Genomic DNA, 7,918 nt, shown 5'->3' on the forward strand with positions numbered 1-7,918 from the left:
CTTGTGTGTTCCATTTCTCATTTTATCCGGTCTCTTATCTTTTATCTTGTCGGGTTTGCATGCCAGCATCCTAACATTTTTTTCTCAACACAGAAAGCACCCATTTTTTCCCTCTCATACACCAACCGACCACCACGCTCTCCTTCCATCTCAGCCCCTTTAACCTCCAGCAGCGGCGGCTCCTTTCCCATCAACAACGTCCCCTTCCCCTTTAGTCTCCTCCATAGCGGCGGTCGAACAGCCTCCAGCGGCAGCAACAACCAAGCAGCGCTACAGACGCCCCCAACGACAGCAAAAACCAAGTAGCGCCACAGACGCCTCCGCCCTCAACCACCGTCGAGAGCATCGCCTTCCTGCCCGCAGCCAACAGAGCTTCCCTCATTGGCGCAGACCGGCCTCCAGCAACAACCCCGCTGTCATCTTCGTCTCCTCCCACCAGCCTTGCAGCGACGTCTCCTTCCCATCACAGCAACGCCGCCCCCTCACTCTCCTCTCGCCAGCTAGCATTCTACTACAACTAGGACACGGCAACACTGCCCAATCTGTCAACTTAAGTAGAAGAGAAGAAGACGCCCTGCCCTCAGAGCCGATTGCCACCTAAAGAAGGGAAGAACAGAAAACCAAAAGAGAAGACAGAAAAGAGTAGATCTAAAATGGGAGAGAATCCAAAGCTTTGCATTGTGTTTTTCCCTTTTTGCAGGTAACAGTGGTTCCCAAAGCCAGTAGATAAGGAAAGGGCAGAAGAAAACAGGGCAGATCCACCCATCTCCGGGCATTGTCAGTGGCAGGGCGGGCACCCGCCGCAACGCGTGGAGGAAATGCGCTGCCACTATTTCAATGGTGCAGAAAGTTTTTAAAAGTTATTTTATAAATTTAAAATTATGTAATATAATTTTTGTTTAGGTAATTGAATCTATATTTGGAAGTTTGTATGTAAAAAGAAAGAGAGACAAGAAAAGAAAAAGAAAAAATATATTGAAAGAGAATATGTTTGTTTTTTTTGTTATTTAATTATAAAAAGATAAAAAAATAAAAAGAATTAAGTGTTTAATTTAAATATGATCAAATATTTAAAGGATAAATAAAATTATATTATATTTCTCATAAAAATATAAGAATACGTTTCTATATATATTTTGAGATTTAATAATTAATTTATTAAAATTTTAGAATTTGATTAATATTTTAAATTTTTAAATCACATTAAACTATAAAGTAGTTTATTTTAAGTAGGATGTATTAGGGATGCTAATATCTTTTCTAGCTATAATCAGTTTCAAAATTAGTACACTTACACTAATATCTTTTCTAGCCATACTTAGTCACTTAGGCTAAATATTTTTTCTGTCCATAATCAATTTTAAAATTAGTGCACTCAAGTTTTCTAGTTAGGAATGTGAATATCTTTTCTAGTTATAATCAGCAGGTATTTTTAGTAGTGTTTAATTAAATATTAGATGACCACTTTAACCAATCAAGCAAAATAAATGAAAAATTATTATATTCACTGTGCTGATGACGTGCACAACATGTTAAAGAACAAGCCATAACTAATGGCTAACCTATAGAAAGAATGAAAAAGGATGAAATGGAAAGATGAAATGTGTTAATTGTAATCTTGTTGTTGTCTTGAAAAAAAATATCTGAGCCGAAACAAAATTTTTAAATAGGCCAATAACTTGTTTTACATCATAAATTAAAGAATTTGCTTGATTGTTGACTTAGAATAGTGATGTGTGAATTGATGCATGATAACAGACATGTTTATTGTGAAAATTATAAATTACATGAGTAAACTAGAAGGGGAGAGGATACTATATTGGGTCAAGAGGAAAAAACAATGAAGGAAACATTTGTATGATGAACATCTTTACATAAACAAAATAAATGATAGATATTAAACTCATATAAAATGTAAAATTTATTATTAGCTTGTGTTTAATGATTTGAAATGATATAATTAAGAATGATAAAATAAACATTTAATGTTAATGCCTCGTGTTTCAGCCATGAAAGTTGGATAAAATAACTCTAGAAAATGTGCATGTTTGAACTTAATTATATGCTGCTTAATAATATTAAGATGAACTTGATGAGATTAAAGAAATGAAAATGATTCTTCAACATACTTGATAGTATTTTGTAAGTTTAAATGCCTAAAACACCTTATGTCTTGTTATAATAAATGAGACTTGATGATATCATATGAAGAACTCAAAGTGTGCTTACTAGGGAAGTGATATGGGTTTGGATCCCCTTAGAATAAAATAAGAAATAGAGAGCCCCACGAAGATAATGATAATTAATAGGTTCTTTTTCATTCATCATTTCATTTCATTTATTTATTATACTTAAAAATCATTTTTTTCATTCTCAATTAAAAAGAAATTCACAATGCCTTAAAACACATACATCACATAGCACTTTCTTATCTTACATTAAAAATTAATTATATTTAGAGTATTATTCCATTAAATACTGTTTAAACATTTTTGACCAATATTATTCCAAATTTGACTCAGTTCACCCATTTTCCTCATCATTAATTATTAATTAGCCACCTTAGCAATTTATTAATGCCAATTGAATTAATAGGACTGCTGGCACCAGCAAAGCTTCAACTGCAAAATCCTTAAATTATTTAAATCTAAAAAACTTTTAAACACTAAAACTAATTAAAAGAAAGGAAAAACAAATAAATAAATAAAAAAGAGGAGGTTGAATCGCTGACCAGCATGGCTATGGTCTGGTAATGAGATGGACTTTCCATCAAACCACACAGCACACACAACTTAATAAAAAAAAACATTGAAAAAAAAAACCTTAAAAACTTCTCTGTGCTCGTGAAGCCAATTTGCTTGGCCTTCCCTATCAAAATCTCCGGTTCTGTCTCTATTTATTGTGATTCTTTTATATAAAACTCTCTCTTAACTACTTGTGACATTTCAACTTTAATAATATTTCTGAAGAATAAAAATCTCTCCTTTCTCCTCATAAGCTAAAAAAAGCCTTCTTCTTTGTGGGCATATCCTCCAGAAATCCCACCTTTCTTGCTCTCTGATTCTTTGAAGTTCCTTCTTTGTGTGATTTCATTGGATTATAAGCAAGAAAATGGAAATTTGGAAGTGAGTTTTTTTGGGGTTATTTGGTATGCTGGTCTTGTTTTGAGTATCGGTGCTGTGGAGCTGGGCAGGAGTCAAGGCACTGAGAGGATTTCAGGTTGGTTTTTCTTTAAATTATTCCTTGTTAAAGTTTATAATTTTTTGTTGGGTTTATCTTGTTTTATGTTATTTGGGATCTAATACAGTTTTCAGTTGATTAGTAGATAGATTTGTGGTAATTTTTGGTCTCTTAACTGTAATGTAGGTCTAAATTATTTGAAGTGATTTTTTTTGCTAGTTATATTACATAGTTAGGTTGGTGGATTTTTGGGATTTACTTAAATTTAAGTAATAGTTAGGTTGGTGGATGTTTGGGATTACTTAAATTTAAGTAAAAAATTATGATTTGCTGACTTCAGTTTGATTGCTGAATGTCTACCTGTTTAGTTCATGTCTACCAGTATAACAGTGATATCATCTCTTTGTTGATGTATTGAAGAATTGAGGCTTAACACTTATTATTGAAACTAACTGGAATGTATTGTAGGAATCTTTCTTATTGATGTAGCAATCACGAGAAGAGTTAAGGAAGAGATAAGTGCTATTGAAGCAGGATAGATGGAAAGGGATAATATCAGGATTGGTAGCTATTCTAGTAAAATTCAACTTCTCTAGGGCTTAGTTTGAGCTTCACGTAGGTGAACGTATGCTAAGAAAGACTTGGGTCAAGGAAAAACATGATTGAATTTTTTTAGGTTTCTAATGTCTCGAGTTTCCATGCTGGGGAAACAACTTGGCGTGAAGATGGGCGCTAATGTGTCCAGCACCTGGTACATTTCTATTAATGATGACATAGGTGGCCATAACATATGATGAAAGAGCTTTCCTAACTCTTTGTTTCTGTTTTTTCTATGTCCTTATATTATTACATTGACTATGAAGAGGAACTGCCCAAGTCTGGAAAGCTAGATCACATTGGAGGGTCAATTTGTCTCAAGTTAGAGATTGAAAAGTTAAAAATAATAATGCTTAAGCCATTGTAACTATCCAAGTATTTAATATTAGACACACATGACATCTTGGAATAGGGACTTGCGGAAAACAATGTGAAAGATAATAAAAACAATTGGCAATATCGGATGTGATTTGGTAAATGTGGGGGCAAGGAAAGGGTAAAATGAAGGTTTTGTTCTTGCTGATTTAAATGAAACGTCAAGTTTTCTTTTACGAATAGTGGATTTGATGAATCAGAATTTGATAAAACTATAAAAGTTGTTCGGAGTTCAATGAATGAGAGATCTTTAAGTATGACTGGGCTATGCAACATGCAGGTAGTGCTATAGATGTTTTGGAAGATGATCCTGTTGGAAGGCTGAAGTTTTTATCTATGAACTTCCAAGCAAATACAATAAGAAGATTCTGCAAAAGGACCCAAGATGCCTTACCCACATGTTCGCAGTTGAGATCTATATGCATCGGTTCTTATTATCTAGCCCTGTACGAACACTCAATCCCAAGGAAGCTTATTGGTTTTATACCTCTGTATATAGAATCTGTGATTTGACTCCAAATGGCCTTCCTTTGCCTTTCAACTCACCATGAATGATGAGAAGTGCTATACAGCTTATTTCTTCAAACTGGCCTTATTAGAATCGGACTGAAGGTGCAGACCACTTTTTTGTTGTGCCACACGACTTTGGTGCATGCTTCCACTATCAAATGAGTAAACCTTTTCCTTTTTATTTACCTTCTCCTGCTTCCTGTAGATTCTGCTGACAAATTTTCTCAATGCATTCTGATTTTTGAATCAATTGACCTGAATACATGGTTTCCTGAAGAGCTGTTGAGGTTGCTATCTTTCTGGTATATCTAATTATTGATATAAATTAGTAATTAAGTGTTGCATTCTGGCAGTTTCTTTTTATTTCCATCAACTCTTAATTTATGTTCTTCCATTCTTTATCCTTTTGCAGGAAGAGAAGGCTATCGAAAGAGGAATTCTTCCCTTTCTCCAACGTGACACCTTGGTGCAAACTTTTGGACAGAGAAATCACGTTTGCTTAAAGATGGCTCCATTATAGTTCCTCCATATGCTCCTCCACAGAAAATGCAAACCCACTTGATTCCGGAAAAAACACCTCGGTCGGTCAATTTTTGTTTACTTCAGGGGATTGTTTTATGATGTAGGAAATGACCCAGAAGGTGGCTACTATGCAAGGTAATTCTCACATAGTTCCTCACATGTTTAAGAAAGTGATTAGATGTTCAATTACTTCAAATCTTTTCCATAGGATGTGAGGCTTAAGTATATTTTCAAACAAAATATCAACAGAAATGAAACCTGAATTGTATGGGTTATGAAACTAGAATCATGACCCTTACATATTTTCAATTAGAAGAAAGAAGTCAAATATAATATTTGAACTTCTTCATTCAATTGTCAAGCTAATTGGAAGAGAGCATAGATTTCATGTTTTAGCAATGATCCTATATGTGATAGAGGCTTAAGTGGAGATCACCGATCAATTTGTTTCATATGTTTATAGAGGTGCACGAGTAGCAGTCTGGGAGAACTTCAAGGACAATCCACCTTTTGACATTTCCACATAGCACCCAACAACGTATTATGAAGGCATGCAACAAGTTGTTTTCTGTTTGTGCCCCCTTGGCTGGGCCCCATGGAGTCCGAGATTTGTTGAAGCAGTGATATTTGGCTGTATCCCTGTTATTATAGCTGATGACATTGTTTTACCCTTTGCTGATGCAATCCCATGGGAAGAAATTGGGGTATTTGTAGATAAGAAAGATGTTTCAAATTTAGACACCATACTCACTTCCATTCCACCTGAAGTGATATTGAGGAAGCAGAGACTGCTTGCAAACCCTTCAATGAAGTAGGCAATGCTATTCCCACAACCTGCTCAAGCAGGAGATGCTTTCCATCAAGTTTTGAATGGACTTGCTCGAAAATTGCCTCGTGATAAGTGTTCACCTGAAGTCAGGCGAGAAGATCTTAAATTGGACTGCAGGCCCAGTCGGTGACCTGAAACCTTGGTAGCAGCCTTAACTCGATGCTTCTTGATTAAATTCTTAGCAGCCTGCCCCTTAGCCCTGCCAAAAAAGCTGGTTTAATCAAGATGGCTATTTCACAGAAAGTGTAAATCATGATTTTGCTTTCAATGTATCAGATTAAAAGATTCATTCTGCATGTTTAAGGGAGTGGCTATTAGTTGTATTCTGCCATGGGTGAAGAAACTTCAAACAAGGAACTGTTATATGTTTTAATCCCCTTGATGGACGACTTCATTGTAGCATATAATTATCTTATGCTGTGACCAAGTTTTAAACCTTGGCTAATTTGGTCTGGAAACTATTCTGTGTTGTGTTTCAAGTGACCTGGGGATTCACTAATTGCATTCCTGCTTTGAAATACTGCATAAATTGATTGAAAGCAATGGATTAGAAGCCACATGAGCTAAAAACTGGCATGTTCTTTGAATTGGAGCATCGTTTGTCTGTTGAACTGCATGTGCTAAGACCTCCCTGACCTTTTTCCTGGGTGGTCATGTTCACCGATTGAAACAGAATATCACATCCCATTTGGTTTTGTCGGTAGAACGAGAGGAGACTCATCGGCCACCGGACCAATAAGTGTGTTGGCGAATTATTTTGAACTAGATTCCAATTCTTGATACCATTTAACCTAAAATAATAATAGTGTGATATTCAATAAATCCTCTCAAGAAAGTAACCTCCCAATAAAATGTCACACAGACCCGAAATCCCTGAACGCCAAGAAATCTCTTTTTAAGAAAAATCCTCCAAAAAAATCAAACCTCACAAAAATTCCTAAGAAGAAACTAAAACAAATTACCAAAAGGAATCCTATCCAAAAAAAAAAGAGTGAGAGAAAAAAACGTTATGGTTTAATAAATTAATTTTAAATTAAACAATTGCTATCTAAAAATATATTACTATGCCAAAATATCAGAAGCTATAGGCATTTACCATAAAATTGATCAGAATTTAAAAAATAACTGTAATATTGAGTCACAGCTTGGATGCGAAATTTTTAAGTCTTTCAATAGAAGCTTTCATGGTTTACTTACTGAGCTAGAAAAGAAGGCGAAATCCCTTCTTTTATTGGCTGTCTAACTGTTAACTAAGGCACAATTGCATGAACATCACTGTAACTTAAGACTGTTGGATTTTGTACCTTCGTCCATCATTCCATGCATTGCTGCAGCGATGATCATGAATTTTTTTTTTCTCAATGTATAATTTTCAAGCATAACCATGTATCACTACGAGCATGATAATGAAATTGGTGAATTATTGAAAACAAAATAGGTATTGTTGTTAAGAATATAGAAGAAGAACCATCTTAACTTCAATAAATTATCAAGAATAATTTTATATGATTCTTTAACCTTTTTGGAAGTTCAGTGTTCAAACATTGTACTGCCAAAAATTCAGCCAGAAGATAGTACTTGCCCTCAATTATATTCAGTTTTCCTTCTTTCAAGCGTCCGAAAAAAAGAAGAAAACTCTACCATAAAAAAAAAGGATAGCCAATTCAGTTTTGCAAACTGGATCTTTTTACTATTTAGCATCTCTTCTTTGCTTGGTATCCAAGCCAGTGCACCCTAAAGTTTCCCAAAAAAGAAGACAATTATGTCCCTCAGGAAATCAAAAGGCAACTAATTTAAAGTTTCTTCATTCTTGCAAGTTGCAACCTTCTTTTATTTGCTTCCTGTTCTACCATATCTTATGTAATAATGATTTGCAAAGTTGGTAGACATGCTCTAAAATATATT

General features: G+C 34.8%; 1 pseudogene; it reads left to right on the top strand.

Moving 5' to 3' along the window:
* Window positions 1–2,695: 2,695 nt before the first annotated feature.
* On the top strand, window positions 2,696–6,492 carry LOC105116720 (probable beta-1,4-xylosyltransferase IRX10L; annotated as a pseudogene).
* Window positions 6,493–7,918: the final 1,426 nt, after the last annotated feature.

Source organism: Populus euphratica, unplaced genomic scaffold (assembly GCF_000495115.2).
Source record: "Populus euphratica unplaced genomic scaffold, PopEup_1.0 scaffold1044.1, whole genome shotgun sequence".
NCBI classification, from domain to species: Eukaryota; Viridiplantae; Streptophyta; class Magnoliopsida; order Malpighiales; family Salicaceae; genus Populus; species Populus euphratica.